This window comes from Heliconius melpomene, chromosome 2 (genome assembly GCF_056956725.1).
Source record: "Heliconius melpomene rosina isolate 202511_hmr_F chromosome 2, ASM5695672v1, whole genome shotgun sequence".
In the NCBI taxonomy this organism is placed as follows: Eukaryota; Metazoa; Arthropoda; class Insecta; order Lepidoptera; family Nymphalidae; genus Heliconius; species Heliconius melpomene.
This window is the reverse complement of record NC_140390.1, coordinates 6,424,310-6,444,847: the sequence shown is the minus strand read 5'-3', so window position 1 is coordinate 6,444,847 and position 20,538 is coordinate 6,424,310. Positions and strand designations below refer to the sequence as shown.

Sequence of the window (20,538 nt, the reverse complement as noted above, 5' to 3'; positions counted from 1 at the left end):
ATAAATTCTTACGCCCGCCATGTTTATCGTGCCTCCGCTTAGGATTCTTATATTATTTTTATTATATTTTATCTGTAATGTAGCGTTACAGTGACAAGTGACAGATGACATTTAATATATTTTTTTATGTTTATCTGTATATTAGCAATTCAGCAATTGCTATAAACTAACATGGTTTATGTATATACTCTAATTATTATATTTTTTTTATTTATATAATATAGTCTCTTTTTTACAATCTCCTTCGAGTGTTCTCCATACAAAAACACGCTCGAAGCGCCATAAATTAAGAACTGAACTGAACTTAGCAATTCAGTAAATTATGAGTACCATGTACCTACGTAATTTTAGCACATTATATCTGAGTGGCATTTCTCTCCATTGTATTCTACTTAATACATATTTAAATATAGTTAGGAGACTTCTGTGCTACAAATGTCAACTGTCAAATATAGTACTGCAATATGTCAATGTCACTGTCAATATCAAAAAAACCCGCTCTTTTCATTTGTTATTAAGTTACTAATTTTAGCGGGAAGACATATTTGCCCCTCATATACTTGAGGTTACACGTGTGGTAGTTGATGTGATTTGTTACTAGGTTGTTAATAGATAATTATTAGCAAGTTATAAAGTAATTTAAATGTTTTAATTAATAAATATTGTGAATTGGTTAAAAGAGCTGCTATAATTAACACTGAGTAAATACCTATATGTGTTTTTGAATGTTGTTGGTGTTTTATATAGGTTTCTAGTTATTTAAACTTCAGTTTATAGTTATTTTGATTTTTAATAAATAAGATTGTATTTGTAACAATAGTGTTGTATAGTTTTCTTTTGATATTTCACTTCTGAAACCTAATTATATTATATTTTGAAGAAAGGTTTGTTGTGAGAAAGAGACGCGTGCTACGTCGGCTAGCTTCGCGTTACCAACCAGTGTACGGTTAACCGCCCTCCTGTAAGGGTGTGTTGATTCTGAAAATTATTAGAATTTTAGAATTACGTATTCTTAAACTGACGTGCATGTGAGAAGTGAGTGTTTGTTATTTGTGTTTGGAAAAATATTAAGGTTATAAGTGTTTAAAACTTATAGAACTCTATCCGTTAAGTGTTCTAGTGCTTAGTGACTAATTAGAGTTGTTTCTTCGGTGAGTTCAACTTTTTTTTATATTTCAATATTATTTATATAATTTACGAGAAGCAAAATTTATTTTTTTCATTTGCATAGAGAAAATATGAGTGGAAATGGGTTCGAGATAAATTTATAGCCGGCTTTATAGCTTCAAATGTCAACAATGATTAATTTTGTGTGTACTTCGAGCATTCGTGTCGTTTAAGTGATGTATTGTATTGAGTCCAACGGAGGATTTAAATATGTGCCTTAAATACAAAATGGTAATTCATTTATTTTGGCCATGTACTATGACAAGCAGTGATTTACTGAAATGTAATTTAAAAAATCAGCTTCACGCTGTTTCCCGCACATAGCAGGTTAGGCAGAGGGAACCTAGTGTTAACACGTTTTCGTTTCTTTTCATTGCCGTTTTTGTGTTGAGTGGCAGAATTCACTGTAGGATTTTGGCATTGGTGCCAGAGTGAAGCAATTAAATTGTTAATAAATAATAATACATTCCCCCGAGTGGGGATCAAACCCACAACCGTCAGGTTACAATCACACCCTTTTGCCACGACGGAATCTAGAAATTGGATTATATAATTTTGATAGCGATTTCTGGCCTATAATTCTCCAATATACTTACATAACCTATTTAACAAATATGTTTCTCATATTTAAAGATGCATTTTATCTTCGTATGCTATATAATAAATATATTTCTATATATGATATGAGGCCGTGGTATCGCAGCGGCGTTCAGTTCTACCACTCAACACGCAATGCCTTCAGAATTCGGCAGAAAGTGGAGAACGGAGTGTCTCAACACTAGATTTACACTGACTACCGTGCTGTGTGCGGGATACAACGTGAAGCTGATTTATTTAATTTTATATTTATTTCTATATGTGTTTTATTATGAGTTTTACGATACCATAGAAAGGCTATCAGTACTGGCTGGCAGTTATGAAATTTCATTTTTACGATTGCACCATATACGCTTATCACAGAAAAGGTCTTTATTTGTTTAGAGGGAGTAAAACTAGTTTTATTATATTTCCCTAAATATGCTAGATAGGGGGAGAAGAAGTTCTTAACTGACAAGTGATTGACAGTATTACGTGATTTGGTTTTTAAAGACAAAACAATTCAAATAAGGCTCCAGCAATTTATCTTTCTCGATTAAAATTATTTTATTATAGATTTTTACTGAGTTCTGTTGACTTGAATTTAGTTTTTTACTTATATTATTGTTTTTCCATAAATTAATTGAAGTATTTGATTTTTATAATTACATATTTTAATTACTTGTGTATAATGTGGGAAAATACATAAAATACCAACCTTACGAGTTATTTCAAAAAATATAAGAGACTTTCATCCTTATAAAACTTAAACAAATTTAATCATCGAATAGACACTCGTTCAGTAGAATATTTCGTTATAATTGCTTCACAAACAGTCGAAGTTTTTTAATTAAAGACTGTATTAAATGTTTTATCGTCGCGAGTGCCTGATATGGAGGCGAGGCAGGTACAAAGGCGGCACTCCTATATCCACGTAACGTCAGCTTTGCGCCATCCTAGGTATTTTAGTGTTATGTATGGTACTCCAAAACTTTCATAAACTCTGAAAAATATTCCCAGGTTGAATATTACGTGCTGATGCTTCAACATATAAATTCTTACGCTCGCCATGTTTATCGTGCCTTCGCTTAGGATTCTTATTTTATTTGTATTATATTTTGTCTGTAATGTAGCGTAACAGTGACAGGTGACAGAGGACATTTAATATTTTTGTTATTTTTTATCTGTATATTAGCAATTCAGCAATTGCTATAAACTAACATGTTTATGTATATACTCTTATTATTATATTGTAAGCGTACTCGTGTAAAAGTGGGTAGAATTAGGTGAAAAAGACAATAAAAGCAGTGGAATTGTGTCAAACGGGAACAGTTGCTTGTAGGCGGAAGCCCTGATTGGAAGGTATCTAGTGTGTAGTGTTGTTATTGAGTGATACGTCACTTATTGTAATTACGTGGAACCTCTGTGCGAGTACGTTGGAAACATATAGACGTTATATATTTTAAAAACGCTTCCGATTTCTAACAATATATATTTTTTGATTTTATATGTGAAGGCAGTACTTTGACTGGAGTTCTTTTTGAATGGACTGGAGTTCTATTGTGTAATATACTCTCTTTTTTACCGTACAATCTCCTTCGTCTGTTCTCCATACAAAAACATTGGCGAAGTGATTGGCGCTCAACTGGCACGCTCGAAGCGCCATAAATTAAGAACTGAACTGAACTTAGCAATTCAGTAAATTATGAGTACCATGTACCTACGTAATTTTAGCAAGTATATTTAAAACCTTAAAATATGCTTAAGTATGAATAAAGAAAAACTTATTTTTCACTTCAAACCGCAATTTATTAAAAGTTTTTATACTCATACATAACAATGGGCTGTAAACAACGTCTTAATCGTACAATTCTCGTTCATTTTTTCTTTTAAAAAAAGAAATATGTACATTTTGTTTTAACAAGGACATGAGGCGAATACGAGCCTTTTTACTTCAAATGTACGATAGAATAATACAACGCAATTTATTTCACTTTTAATGTCTTAAAAGTTTCTTTGAACGGAATGAACTTGGGTTTTAGAGTTCAAAGTACACATCGTTTCAGTAAAATGTACTGAAAAGTAATGCTTGAAATTTATAAATATATTGTGAAATTTTCACCTTTTATTTTTTATAAAGTTTAGGTCTGTTTTTTTGTTTTATCTGTGCATATTAGTATGTACATATAGTCATGGCACAGGCACAGGATTGTGCATAACTGAAAATGATTGTTGTAGGTTCAAATAGCATTGAAGGGAGTAATAATATCTTTTTGTTTCACGTTTATCTCGCACATAGCAGGGTAGGCAGAGGAACCCTGGGAACCTACGTTTTTGTTCATTCTTAAACTTAAATAGAAACGTCAATTTTATTTAGTTTTAATGCTAAGGTAATTTTAAATAATAAATAATAATTAACTTCACGTAGGTTCCCGAAATAGACAATATTTGGGGCGGTAATTATTTTTATATTTGACTGATTGTTTACACCTACGATTTTTTTAATAATAACTCAATTTTGTTAGTAAATACTAATGGAAGCTGGTCTCAATTCTCCAAATAAAAAGTCATTGTATTCTTATTAATATCATTCCATTATTATCAAATGATATTAGATTAAAATATCTTTATCAAAAAACCCAAATAGAAAAAAAAATCTATGTTCTCTATTTGCTCTAATAACACTTTTGACACACCATATCTAAGGAACTTAACTATATAATTTGTCACAAAAATAAATAAATAATAATACATTAAGATTTGCACCTAGTCACTGGTTGCAAACATAAAATATTCAAATTCTGGTTAGGTGTTAATCTATTCGAGCTTAATTGCTTTCTAACTTGGAGTCAAGTTATTGTTTTAACCTCCATTGTTTACGTTTGTACGGAACAACGCGACTGCTATAGTACGACTACGACTGTAGAGGAACATTAGATGTAAGATTAAACTTATACGAGTATAGTCGTTGCATTTGAATCTTGATCGCGATATAAGTTTGATTATATTTAAACTTAAGTAACTAAAGGCTATGATTCTGTATAGAGCATAAGATGGTTTAAGATATTTCTTATAAGGTAGTACTGCCCACCTGGAAGTCAGCTGGGAGAAGTTGTGAGTTCGATTCTCAGTCCATGAAATAAAATATTTAATGTTTTCATTTCTTCGTTCTGGTAATGAGGCAAAACTCGGTGAGACCCACCACTTAATGTGCAAAGTTTTTAGAATATGGCGGAAAGTGGGATATGTAGTGCCTTGACACTAGGTTCCCTTTGACTACCCTGCTGTGTGTGTGACACAGTGTGAAGCTGATTATTAGTTGTAAATATAGCTAAAGGCTTAAATTTTGTATGGAACATATAATGATTAAAGATATTTCTTGTAAAGAAGTAATTATAGTTATAAATATTTAATGATTTTCATTTTCTCACGTGATAATGTAATTCGGCAGAAAGTGAGGAACGGAAGCGTCTTAATAGGAACGGAATGTCTTAACGATCCCAGTTTCCCTCTGCCTTCCGTGCTATGTGCGGGATAGATATAGGGATACAGCATAAGGGTAAAAAAATACCTTCTTTTTCTTTCACCCCGCTATGCGAGAATAAATACAGTATTCAGTTTAAATTATACTAGCGGACCCGGACGCGGCTACGCCTGCTTGAAATATAAGAATATAATTTGTATAGAAATATAATTTCAATCTAGATGAAATGTTAAAAGTGACTATTATATTTATTTTCATAAGGATGAATATCAAAATGACGCGGTAACGAACGCGGTCGCGTAGTGACGACGGTTGTTATTAACATGGCAGAATAAATTGCATGTCAAATTAGAAAGTATTTTAATTTATTACTATATATGTGTAATGTAATATTATATAGCCTATAGCACTACTGAAGAATGCAGCTTTCATACAAAACAAAAACAAAGTAAATCGATCCAGTAGATCCAGAGATCTTAGCGTTCAAACAAACAAACAAACAAACAAACTCTTCCGCTTTATTATATTAGTATAGATTTGCATTTTAAATTTAATATAATATAAATAAATATTTACATTTACATGTTAATTATACTTTTGCCGTCCTATTAGTTTTGATTGGCTTGAATGTTGACACTGTTCTAATTTCAACGAAAATGCGAAATAGATTTTCGTTCATTCATTTTAATTATAAATATTTTTTCTAATAATTCGATAACATATATTATATCTGTTTAAATTAAGTTTTATACTAAAATGGGTGCCTGTGGTTTAACCACCGAGGACGCAAAAGACCGTGCAAAGTGGAGTAGGTTGAGTAGGAAGGCAGGCACGGTAATAGCCGGGATTAATGCCAGGAAGAAGAAGAAGAAGAAGGGTGTCGTGGCGCAATGGATAGCGTCTAAGCTATGTTTATAGGTTCAAACTCTACTATGTAAAATGATATATTATTATATATTTTTTTCTTTATAGTGGCTTAAACATTTGACCACCACATATCACCCATCTCTTTCTCTACTATTATAAAAACATTAGCTTCACGCTGTATCCCGCAAACAGCAGGGTAGGCAGAGTAAACCTAGTGTTGAGACACTCCGTTCTCCACTTTCTGCCGATTTCTAGAGGCTTTGCATCATTGAGTGAGAAAATTTATATAAATAATAATAATGACAAAAGTGTGAAAAATTTCAAGATTTTTTCAATTTTCTTTCAAGTCCTTCTATGTTAATAACGGTATCGAATCTCGGTACCTAGTTAATTCAATTACTTATGCCAGTTCGTGTAAACCCACCTGGAAGGCAGCAAGGCGGCTGAGCGGGAAACTTGTTGAATTATTCACTAAATTATCGTCTCTGCCGCGTCACTTCTAATTCCTTTATTTGCACCCCCCATTTATACCTTTGGACGTTTATTTCTGTAGGTACCAATTGAACGGAATTTTTGAAATTTTGGATTTGTTTGGTTTGGATTTTAATTGAAACGCCATTGTTGTCTGTTTTGCCGTTAATTTAATAAGTTATTTATAAATATTTTTTCGTTTTAGGGATTTTTAGTATAATGAGGGGTACATATTAGAAAAACATTGTAATGATTATATTTTTCAACCTCATGCTGTATCCCGTACATAGCAAGTTAGCCAGAGGAAACCTAGTGTTAAGACACTCCGTTCTCCATTTTCCACGGAATTCTGGAGGCATTGTGTGGTCAATGGCAAGATTCAACACCACTCTTTGTTTCGACACCAGAGCGTAGAAATGAAAATATTAAATATTTCCATTTCCTCGACTCCTCACTTGAGGAACCCATAACCAGTCGTGTTTACAGTCACACATTTGTGCACTTGCGCCATGAATGGCCTCACAGTATATATTTTTTCATTATGAAAATTTCACAGACACTGTATATTGGGAGTGGAAATCCAATATAATTTTCAGCCTGAAAAAAACTAGGACATCGAATCCGTAACGGCATTTTACAATTGCGATACGATGACTTTCTGAAAATAAACAATAAAATTGTATAAATTTATGGTTTTGAATTATTCATTTTAAGTTAGCAATCTAGATTGGTCTTTTAGCTTCTTTATCATCTTTTAGCGTCTTTTAGATTCGATTCTCACTCGGTGGATTGAATAATAATAATTATTTCTTAATATTTTCATTCACTCGCTCTATTAGGCAAAGCGCGGCGTTAAGATGCGCCATTCAACACGTAATGCCTTGAAAATTCGGAAGAAGGTAGAAAACGAAGTATCTTAACACTACTAACCTAGGCTATATATAGGATACAAGGTGAAGATGAAAATCAAATATAAATAACATTTTCTTTGAAAGAATCGCGAGCTATCTAAAGAGCAAAGGAATGAAAATATTATTAAGTAATAATTCTTCCACCCAATGAAAATCGAACCCGCGACGGTCTCGAAAATCTTACGATTTTTGTAAATTATAAAGGTAGTAATGAGAAAAAAAATTTTCAACAACAAACCGTTTGCTCGTTGGCTTTTCTTAGAAGCACTCAGCGAATCAGTGGTTGATCCCAACGGACTGACAAACACCGATTGAAGTTAAATGGGGAAGTTTGTAAGGGTCTATTAGTATTAAAATATTTATTTTTGTTGAATTTGAATATGAATGAAAATGATTCACAAGTAAAGTATATCTGATTTGATTTAATATAGGAGTCGTGAATTTTTTATGTAGCAGGGTAGGACGAGGGAGCGTAGTGATAAGACACTCTGCTCCTCGTTTTCCGCCGAATCCAGTAGGCATTCTGTGTTGAATGGTGGTCGCTGCGTTTTGCCTCGAAAGTCGGCACTAGAACGGAGAATTAAAAATATTTTCTTTTTCTTTTTCTTTTAAAACTTTTTTCCTCGAGAGGGAATCGAACTCCCAACATTGTGCCCCTACGCCACAAATGATGTCAGAATTATTTAGACCCGTGTCTGTAAATGAATAAAGAAATTATAAATGCATTTTTTATTTAGTCTAACTTAAATTTTTGAATAAAATCTTAGCATTTTGTATATCTTGTCTTAATATTTTGTATATTACTGAGGCTTGTGCTGAAATATTTGATTTGTTTTGTTTGAAAACTATCTCGAAAACTTACTTGATGATGACTTACTTAAACTTATTGTTAAATATCATTTTTTTCTGCTATCTATATTACAATAGTTATTTTTATTTTTCTCGTGTAATGCTTTATTTTCGTTATTTATGCAATAATACTTTTGTTTCTTAATATCGTCCTCTGCCTACCCTGCTACATGAAAGACGTAGCTTAATACTTCTACAGATAAATATAACAACGAAAATCTAAACATTTAATACTTTTGTTGTCCAACTGGGCAAAAGCTAAATTACTTGAAACAGTATAGCATTGGAAATTAGATGTGAGATCTTTCACATACATATAATATATGGAAAAATACAAAATTTCTTATATATTCTGGAAGCTTCCATCCTTCAAGTGTACAAATATGGGGGCGTTGTCATTTGTTCGTGCTCTTAATGTGTCGTACCATTTTTGGGAAGATTTCAACATTATTACTTCGCGGTTACAATTGAAACGAAATATATATAACAGCGAATATTATACTATAATTTTTAGGCCTATTTTTATTTGATATGAGGAAAATAAGGAAAATTGTATGATGTTATTAAGGTTTTTTTGATGCTCGCTACGAGTTTGTTCGCATCTACTTATATTTGTTGTAAAATACATAATGATACAATTCGTAGGAAGTATGGGACTGAAAACGTGGCTGGTAGTGGGTTTGATTACCTACTTTACGTTTGTTTGGTACCTAGCCTGCTGTGTGCGGGATACAGCGTGAAATTGATAAAAAGAAAGCATAATAATTTTGCTAAAGTAATGATGTAGTGTAAATATATATTTATTTATTGTATAAAAAAAATTCATTGATTGATTGCTAGTTACATAAAATGAGAGTATACATGCCATTCGTCTTAATTTTTAAAATAGGTGTTTTATTATTAGGTGGGTTGAGTAAAAAAATGTATATGTAATCCGCCATTTTGTTGTGTCGGCCATTTTGAATTAACAGCAATATTGATTAAATTCAATTCTTTGATTTGTTATCCGAATTTTAGTTCCGACGGTTTTTCAATCCTACACTGGTAAATGGGTCAAATTAAGGCACATAGACGCTCACTAATCTGGCAAGTTAAATAAAAGCTTAAGCTTAAAGAAATAAAAATTATTTCTCTTAATACTTGCAAAATATTCTTCATTCTTGCTTCTTCTTGCTTATAAAACGTAATAAGACAATAATTCTCTTTTACCAACATAATATATTTAATTAAAGCTAATTTCGTTCATAATATAAGTCAATTGTAGCAAACAGAGACTATTTGTATTGCAATAATATTTGGGACCGTCTCATTGCCACCGCCACATGTTGGGTGAACTTTCCAAACTTGGATCTTTCGGCAACTCTGCAAATATTGTCAGTTTCGCGAAAATTGCTGACTGAATTTCTTTAGTTGGAACTTCGTGCTGGCTGTTTCAAGGTCAACCACAATTATCTAAGTTTCTTGTTTCGTTATATTCAAATATTTATGAAAAGTTTAATAATAAATACTAATAGTAAATACTAATAGTAGATTTTTTTAATAATTAAGAACATATATTTTATTTTAATGATAATTTTTCAGTTGAAGCCTCGTGATGAAAAACTTCTATCATATTACAATAATTCAAATAATAATTCCTAATTACTAATCCTGTGCTTCTAAATTCTTTTAGCTTACTTAAACCACCTATTTAATATTTTTATTTCCTCACTTTGGTAACGATGAAAAGCGCGGCGTTCAGCTCCGCCATTCAGAATCCGTCGGAAAGTGGGTACCAGAAGTGTCTTAATGGGAACAGAGTAACTTAACACTAGGTTCTCAGGTCTTCTCTACCTACCCTGCTATTTCGGGATGTAGAACAAAGAAAAAAAATGTAATAATATTATATACCGCACAAAGCTTATGGAGGCTCATTATGTAAAACGTACGATATCAATGTGGATTACCCTGTAAAGGGCTCTTATGATATAAATAAATAAAATTTTCATCATTCATTATAAATATAGCAATTATCATAATTGGTATATTTATTGAAGCGTTAAATATATTGAAGTTAAACTATAATTTAATTAGTATTAATATACAAAGTAAAGTAAATACGTATTTGGGATTATATATAATTAAAATCTATTTGGGGTCGTCGTAACTCAGGAGCACAAGCGTGGAACTGTAAACACGATGCTTGTGGGTTCGAATCCCACTTGGGTAAGTGATATATATAGTCCACGTTTTGGTCATCTAGCTTTAATGGCAACGGACTGTCTTGGCACTAGGTTCCCAGGTTCCCAGGTTGATTTTGTATCTTAATCTATTAACTTAACAGAGTAAACATTAATTACTGTTCGACGCATGTCTAACGTAATATGACACACTCTCGAGATTATTGGCAATTTACTACATCATGTTAAACCATACTTTGATGTCGATCGATCGTTGTTTTCTTATTAGTCTGAGATCCCAGGGCCCCCAGACCTACCTCGTTTTAGCTTAGTTAAGATTGTACGCGTACTTACTAACTTGAAAGGCCCTTTCAGAGCTAATGCCAATTTAAGGTACACGTTTACTTACGTTAGAGTAGAAGCTCTCGTATTTAAATATGTTTAAGAATAAAATAAATCAGCTTCACGCTGTATCCCGCACGTAGCAGGCCAGGTAGAGGGAACTTAGTGTTAAGATACTCCGTTCCCCACTTTCCGCGGAATTCTGTAGGCATTGCGTGTTAAGTGGCGGAATTCAACGCCGCGCTTTGCCTCGACACCAGAGCGAAGAAATGGGAATATAAATTTAAATAAATATTTCATTACCTCAAGTGGGGATCGAACCCACAACCATCGCGTTACAGTCACACTTCGTGCTGCTACGATTGGCTTCCTCGACAAATTGACTTTTCACTATAAGAATATTTTTTCAATTAAAACCAGTAGTTCCTGAGATTAGGGTATACCAAACAAACTCTTCAGCTCTGAAAAAATAGTCTATAGTAGTAGATATTATATCTACTACTATAGATATAATATCTACTACTATAGACTATTTTTTCAGTCTAATTGGCCAATAAACATGGACCATACGTTTTTTTAATAACGTACATATCTATATGTACTTGATGTTTTCGATGTAAAGATTCATATAAAATATACGAATACATATTTTTGTGCCTTTTATTTGACAAAAACATATTCTTATAAGAAATATTTAATAATAAATAATAATTTGTATAATATATTCCAAGTACTGTTAATACGAGAGTCTCAACAGAAAAACCTCATATTTAGAAATACAGTACATACTCGTATGTACTCACACAAAAATGTAATAATAATAAAAATAAGAGTTTGTTAGTGGTCGTTCGTGTATTACCCCAAAAAGAATTCAATTTTACTGGTCCTCCTCGAATTACGTATATAATAACCTTGTTAAATTCTCAATGTATTGATAGAAATAGGCCTAAAAGACCTTTCCTGGCACCTTTTCCCACTTTGATTTGCAGTTTTTTTTTCACCTTCGTTAATTTCAAAGGGGGGGTAGGTTAAGGGTGGTAAGTGACTTGTTAAGGTAATACTGCAGTGCGGTAACGTTCCCCCTAGTAATGAGGGCCACATGATAAGCTCGTACTCGTCTTTTCACAACATTGTTGCAAATGAAAATGTAGCGTGTATTTCTTTTTTGGTTTCACTCCGAATCCCGCAAATGGCAGGGCAGGCAGATTAAGTCTAGTGTTGGGACACTCTGTTCTCTGCTTTCTGAAGTCGCGCTTTGAGTCTCTAGTACATATATAAGAAAAATAACGACTCGAAGCCCCATTTTTCTTAAATTTGAATATGTCGTTTATCTGTTTTTATTGCAGGTGAGGCTATTTTTTTACTTATGTACCTTTAAACTAGGAATAAAATTTTAAATAAACTGTTTTTATTGCAGAACCCCAACTCGAGTTTTTATTTCAAAGAGTGGAATTATTAATATTATTATACATATATAAATACAAATGCTTTCGTGGTACGCGGGCGAAGCCGCAAGCGGATCGCTAGTTTAGAATAATTCATTTATTTAAAAAAAAAGTGAGTATCAGAATAAACGTAAAATTTCCAACTCTTAATTAACCAATCCAGCTTTTACCAAAATTGAATTCCAAATAAGGAAGTAATAAATCTAGGTGACATCCACACTCATATGTATAATATGGTAAATGGGGGGACAACATGTCTCGTAACTCATTAGTTAAACAAGTAAGTTGGCTCGTCAAGCCATGTAGACTTTGGCCGTATTCTAGTTACGTTTTGGGGGTTTCGATTGTTTCTATACTAGGTGATACGTGTAAATTAAGGCTGTAAGTTAGAGTTCTGCTCAGGGAAATGTTCTTTTTTGTATCGTTATGCTTTTCCCGTTGTAAAATTAGGCAGAAAATAGTGGGGGACATTAAGACATTCCGTTGTAAATTGTTTATTAAATTTTTGAGACATTGCCTGTTATTGTTATAATAATCGCCTCGATTGCCTAATCAGTCGTTTATATATTTTTAGATTCATATATTGAAAATATTTTTTTGGTGAGAAGTCCAAACCCGGAGACTTTCGCCACTCAACACTCAATGTTTTTGAGAATTAGGTGGATCCTTTACCGCAGGGTCTCTAAAGCAGGGTGCTTTATGCGGGTCTCAGCAAATAAAATTATATTAGTAATAGTTAATGAAATATTAATTTTCATTTCTTTATTTTGGTAACGAGGCTTAGCGCGGCGTTGAGTTTCGCTAGTCAGCACACAATGCCTAATAGGGACTATAATTCAGCGAAAAATTGGGAACGGAAGTGCGTCAATTGGGACGTAGAGTCTAAACACTACGCTCCCAGGTTTCCTCTGCCTACCCTGCTATGTACCAGATACAGCATGAAGCTAACTACAAAAACGAACAATTAAATAGTAAATTATATAAATAATACTCAAAAAAATCAACAAAGAACAAAAGCTAATTTCACAAAGAAGATTGAACGAGCGTATCTCATGTAAATCGGGCGCAAGTCGCACGTCCCGGCGGCCGTGGACGGGTTTTTCGAATCTAAATGTGATTGAAGTGTTCACCCTGGCTTGTCTTTTTGGGCCACATTCAGATCAAGGAAATAGGTTTGCCTCGGATTACGATTGGGCTGCTTCAACTCTTTGTTGGTTGCTGGAAAATATTACTGCTATAAATCATAGTTGGTTTGGACTTGTTAAAAAGATTGGGTTGCTTAAAAGGTTTTTTTTTTTCGTTGGGAGAGGCTTGAAGTCAAGAGCTAGGCTTACTATAATAAAGTAAAATTGTGGTATTTATATTTAAGTTTGAGCTGGAAGTGAAATGTTAGAAAAATATAGGCATAATATCTATTTAGTAGTTTAGTTTAAAGGGAACATGGAGACCTAGGTTAAGATACTCTGTTCCCATTGAGGCACTTCCGTTTCCCACTTACCATCGAATCTAAAGTCTTGACTCAACGCTACGCTTTGCTTCGTTACTAGAGCGAACAAATGGAAATATTATTTATTTAATTTCCTCGAATTGGTATACAAATCTGTTATATTCACATATTATAATTATAGTTTACGACAAAATCAGTTCAAACAAGCTTTCCTTATGTTGATCATCATCATCATCATCATTAACAGCTTTCCTTATGAAATCATATCCAAATTTACAGACCAAAGCTGTGAAAAAGAATCTACTATACTATCAAAATCCAACACCTATTTACCCACAAAATACAGTATATTTTTTGTAAATTCTCAATAACATTCAAAAGTTATGTAAATAAATGCTCTGTTTTTTTTTTTAAATGGAATGCATTTTTCATGCAAATATGTCCATTACGCAGAATGTTATAGGTGTTTAATGAAAAATATTTTACTTGTAATGTATATTTTATTTAAATTTTTTGCACACACCGTTACATGAAAAAGTTTCGCTTATCATAGTTATTATTCTTGTAAAAATGAGCTGAAAATTTGAACTCGCAATATACTGTAAACTAGCGACTCGCTTGCGGCTTCGCCCGTCTAAACTACATAATTAATAAAAATCAGCTTCACGATATACCTATTCCAAACACTGTGGTAGGCAGCGGGAACCTAGGTTACGTGAGTGGCGAATCTCAACGCCGGGCTTTGCCTCAACACCAGAGTGAAGAAATGAAAATATAAATAAATATTTAATTTCCTCGAGTAGAAATCGAACCCACAACCAATCGCCATTGTAAACTATAAGTTAAACAAATATTGTCTTCATTCTACTAGAAGCCTGGAGAGTTTACTCACTCACTTTAATCTATTCGTGAGAATAAAACATAATATACTTATAGCATAAAGGCGTGAATCTACGTGAAACCAGTAAAGAACAATGTCTCAAGGATTCAGTACAAAAGGAAATTTCTTATACTTGTGAAATAGTTCACAAAGGCCGCTCCATTGTCTGGTTCAGTTTAGAAAGTTTCCGATTGAAAATCATTTTCCGAATAGGGATTCTAGTTTCATCGCGAAATATCAATATCTTTCACAATATTGGTTTTACATCGTGTTATTTTTATTTCTTGGTGGTGATTTTTGTAATATATATATATATATATATATATAAATATTATATTATTTATTACGTTATTGGTGGTCTCGTTGACGATATGAGGAGGTAGGTAGGTAGGTAGGTAGTTGACGTTCTATCCCGCACACAGCAGGGTAGGCAGAGGGAACAAAGAACGTTGTATCCCGCGTAAAGCAGCGTAGGCAAAAGGAACCTAGTGTTTCGACACTCCTTCATTCCTTTTCCGCCGAATTTTTTAAGGCATTACCTGTTGAGTGGTGGAACTAAATACTGGGCGTTTGCCTCGGTGTCAGAGCAAAGAAATGAAAATATTGATAAATAATAATTAATTTCCTCCGAGTGGGGATCGAACCTGCAGTCGGTGGCGTTTACACACATTCTTCTGCCCCTGCGCCACAAGTGGCCTCAAATATGAAAATGTAGAAGTTAAAATAAATATTTAACCAAAACAAAGCTAAAAGATTAATACCATTCTAATTAAGCTAATTAAAGCAGTAACGAGATAGCCGCGGTGCGCTGCAATACAAACAGAAACGTGTTAAATACTAAATTGTGGTCTGATAGAGCATATTATCATCTAAATATTGAAATTTCATAGAGAATCAAGTTAAATGGATGTATATATTTACATTAGTTATTTAAATGTATAAATGTAAAAGGCCAATCAAGGCTCAGGGGCAAAAAGTGTGAGTGTAAACACTACAGATTGCAGGTTCGATTTCCACTAGAGGAAATTAAGTAGTTAATAATTTCGTTTCATTCGCTCTGGTGTCAAGGCACTCTCCACCACTTAACAAGCAATGCCTCCAGAATTCGGCGGAAAATGGAGAAAGCAATGTTTTAACACTAGGGTATCTCTGCCTACTTAGATTTAGTGTGAAGTTGATGTTAAAGCTATTTATGTTAGTTTTAATATGAAAATACTTTTCGTCAACCTATCCATACCTAACCGTGAACCTAGTGTCAATATACTCCGTTCTCCGTTTTGTGCCGCAATAGCAACGTTTACTTACCAGAATTAGAATATGAAAATAATTCGTTCTCGGCGTATGGTTTGAACCCACAATCATCGCATTATTACTCATATTACAACATATTTCCAACCGCGCCATGAGGACCTCTAAAAATTATATTTAAAAAGCCTAAATTCGTTATGAAATGTTTTCATTAACATCCAGATCCAAGTTTTATGTTCAATGATGGTCGCCCTCGTATTTATTTAAGACAATTCTTTATATCCAATTTTCAATTTACAATTTATTAATTTAAATATTCTATAAAAAAACGACTCGTGAATAAAAGTAAGATAAACATCTGTTTTCGGCATAATGCTAGAAATTTCTAAAATGTTATATTAGTAAAATAGCTTATATTTTTCTTCGAGACTTTCGGTATACAAAGTTTCTTAGTCATTCCGTCCGGTACCGTATACGAGTACATGCATATAAATATAATTCCAACAGCAAGATATATTTGAGGCCGTCGTAGTGCAGCGGCTCAATCTTGTTTATAACGACGACGGTTGGGTAGTCGATACAATTTGGGGGAATGATTTCTTCGCTCTGGTACCAAGGCTTGGACCTCAGTTTTTACATTCCCCACGAAATGTCTTAAAAATAAGGCCGTACGTTTGGTCCAAAGTGGGGAACGAAGTGTCTTCTCTACCCTGGTATATGTGGGGTACAGCACGAAACTAAATATAATCTGTAGAAAATAAAAGATAAAATTTCAGCAAAATGCTAGAAATATCTAAAACGCTATATCAGTAGTAGCTTATAGTTTCCTTCGAGATTTTCGTACACAATGTTTCTAAGACATTCACCCCGGCACCGTACACGAGTACACTGTCCACATAAATACAATTCCACAAGCAAGAACAATATTTGCAACTCCTCCAGGAATTCTCATAAAAATGTTCATAAAACTCACGTCTTGCGGGAACGCATTCAGATGGTCTCATTTCTTAGGTAAATATATATATATGTTTCATTTATCTTAGTGGATGTCGGTCTGTGTGTACTCCCATTCACTTTGGATTTAATGTTATTTAAAACAAATAACTATATTTAATACAAATTGTGATCAAAATGGGGTTTAAGAGGGCGAGGAGCGGCACAAGGGTGTGACTGTAACGCGACGGTCGTGGGTTCGATCCCCACTCGAGTAAGTGAAATATTTATTTACGTTTATATTTCCATTTCTTCGCTCTGGTGTCGAGGCAAAGCGCGGCGTTGAGTTCTGCGAATTCTGGAGACATTGCGTGTTGAGTGCCACTCAACACGCAATGTCTCCAGAATTCGGCAGAAAGTGGGGAACGGAGTGTCTTAACACTAGATTTCCTCTGCCTACCCTTGTTGCAAGCGGGATACAGCGTGAAGCTGAAAAATATATTTATTAACAGTTTTAGTTATTGATGGTTTTTATACCTACAATTTTTTTTACACGCCCCTGCTCCACGACTTGCCTCAATTATGTTAGTAATTTAAATAACCGTTAAATACTTTCTAAATGAAAATACTGATAATAATTTGTATTAATTATTATCAATTATTATATATTTAAAAACCAATAGAAAAATAAAATAAATGCTTTTATAATTTTTATATTAACTTTTATCTCCAAGAAATTTCTAAGCAAAAAAATCTTTAATTAGAAAAAATTAAAAAAAGTTGTATTTTTTTGAATAAGCTAAATCCATGACTACATTATTTAAATAAACTAATGACCTAATAAATATCTAAATATCAAATACGATGGACCTAAATTCTGTAATCGACATATTTAAAGCATTATTGATTATGCAAAATGTTTAAAGAGAATAATTTACCTTATTTATGTTAAACTAAAATAACGTTTTGTATGGGAATATGAATTACTATTACTAGTTAAAGGTTTATTTTACTAGTGGCATGTATAAGAGTACTGTAACTGGAACGGTCGTGGGTTCAATCCCTATTTAGAATAATAAATTCTCAATTCACTCGAGAAGATAAAATATTTATTTAAATTTATATTCCAATACTCAAAACGTAATGTCTCCAAAATTCGGCAGAAAGTGGGGAACGAAGTGTCTCAACACTAGGTTCTCTCCGCCTATCCTGCTGTGTGCGGGATATAGCGTGAAGCTGATTAAAAAAAATAGATAATATTTGTTATCTTTAAAAACAATATATTTAAATAGATAATCTCAACTTAAGTTATTTTCTCGAACAATGTTCATAAAAGCGGACTTTTCCGAAGCTTGCATACTCACAGGTTTCCTCATATGTTTCATAATCGGAATTCGTAGCAGATACGTAGCAGTGCTACGTATCTCGTAGCAGATGATTTTTAAATATCCGCGTGATTTATGTATTTGGAATTCGATCTAAAGTTAAAGTTAAGAATGTAAAGTATTATCCCGTCAAAAACATAAATGTAAAATGAAAGCCAAGTTCAGTAATAAAACATATGCTTTCAGCGATAAAAGAAGTGAGATGTAAATGTATGCCAAGTTCAATGGTCAGTCCTGAAATTTATTTTTAACAATATAAAATATTTTATAACAACTGTAAATGCCCATTCTTCTTACAACTTGGAGACTTTATTTATGTCTATCTGATTTGGCTTAGCTTAGTCAGGACATAAATTAGAGGCATCTTCAGCTACAAATGGAGACATATCTTATCTTATATTATAAAATATACTTGAAAGCATCGTGTTGTTTTAGATGGCTTACGTAAGTAATAGTGAAGTTAGTCTCCATAACAAATAAAATATTTACTAACGCGTGACATAAATTAAAGCAACATATATATAAATAATGCATTGCTCTTATTTTTTTGTCAGGCGCTAAGCCTAAAAATCAATTATCATGAACTTTGATTGCTATGATTTCTTTACAGGCACTATAAGTAAATGTTCCTAATTGAATCTATTTATTGAAAAATTATAAGAAAATATAAAAAAAATACTAGTTTCGGATTTTTCCCTTAATATACACCCAATTACTTAACCAGATGCTAAATTTCACCATTCTAGGTCATCTGGAACTTGGTTAACATTAAGGTCTATAGGTCAGTCTCCCCCCTAAAAATTTACGATTTTTGGACGTCATTATCTAAATAACTGTTTGAGCTGTGTTTATGAAATTTAATGCACGTATACTGGTAGGGGGTCTAAATATTTGAGCCAAATATGACAGCTTTAGATGGAATAGTTTTTGAGTTACGAATAGGTAAAAAGTGGCTTCAAATGGTTCGTGTAAAATAACACACGGTGCTGCTCGCCAGTTTTGTTTGTAAAAACACTTGGCTACGCGCTCCGCGCGTTTTAAATTATTGAATTTTTAATATTTGAAATTTAAATAAATTCTGGTTTTAATACACTTATTCCTATTCTTATTGCAGTTTCATTGCAACGACATCCTAATTTTTATTATTGCTATTCTTTATTATTGCTTGAGATATTTTTTAAACACCAAATCTAGTCAAGCATAGGCAGAGGAAACCTAGTGCTAAGACACTCTGTTTCCCATTTTCTGCTGAATTCTAAAGGCACTGCGTGTTGAGTGCCGCCAATGCCGCCTCAACACCAGAGCGAAGAAAATGAAAATATTAAATTTTCTCGAGTGGAAATCGAACTTATAACCTGTCGCGTTATAGACATACTTTGAGCTCCTGAGCCAAGACTGGTCTCATAAAATGTATAATATTGTAAAGTAGTAAACAATATTTCTGAAACTATTATATAAATTGAGAAATAAAAATAAAAACTTTTATATTACTTTTATAGAATTTTACACGTATGTAATGTTCAAAGTAAACATATTAGAAAATATATTTGAAATATATTTTTCTACGATAACGCCTGAACTACTAAGCTGATCGAAGTTAAAGACTTTAGCCGCCTAAGCTACAAACTCTAAGCTTTTGAAAGTATAGAAGTGACTAGAAACTGTTTATACTTTTTATAGGCACTTTAGTTTTATATTAAAATAATATGTAAATGTTTAATAATAAATTTATATTCGTATTTATATGAAAATTTATTACGATGAAATAAATATTTATGCTTTTAACATTATTGAGAGTAGCTTTATATATTAGGGTGTTAAAGTAATTTGAAATGTCCAACTGAAACAAGATTTTCACCTGAAATCAAATTCTTTTTCAGTTTTTAAATAATCATATTAAAATCTAATTACCTTTAACTATATATATATATTTATTGATGTCTACTTTTTTAATTACAATATTTAATAAATGGAGATACTACCAAAACGCTTTAGCTTTAACCTTATTACATATTTTCATTACTTTTTGTGAAACATTGTAAGGCTTAAGAACAAATTATTTTTATTGTTAGCTTATCCAACACATATGGAAAGTATATAGAATAAGTCGTGAATTTAATAAATTTCTTAAGGTTTCTTTATTCTTTTCCTTATATTCCGATTTCGTTTGTTCTTATTATAATTTCGTAGCTATCCTTTAACAAATAAAAAAAAGAACGATCTCATATTTAATCAGCTTCACGCTGTATACCGCACACACCAACCAAGGTAGGTAGAAGGAACATAGTGTTAAAACACTCCGTTCCTCATTTACCGAATTCACCGAATTTTGCAGACATTACGTGCATCGACTTCAGAACAAAGAAACGAAAAT

The 20,538-nt window shown here is 32.7% G+C and overlaps 1 protein-coding gene across 4 annotated transcripts in view; it reads left to right on the top strand.

Moving 5' to 3' along the window:
* The first annotated feature begins 417 nt into the window (after positions 1-417).
* LOC146540602 (potassium channel subfamily K member 2-like) overlaps positions 418-20,538 on the top strand; it is a 271,497-nt gene continuing 251,376 nt past the window's right edge. For all 4 annotated transcript variants that reach the window (XM_085199407.1, XM_085199398.1, XM_085199387.1 and 1 more), the window contains exon 1: positions 418-1,151. The gene's annotated coding sequence lies outside the window, so the exon portion shown is untranslated. The remainder of the gene's footprint in view (positions 1,152-20,538) is intronic.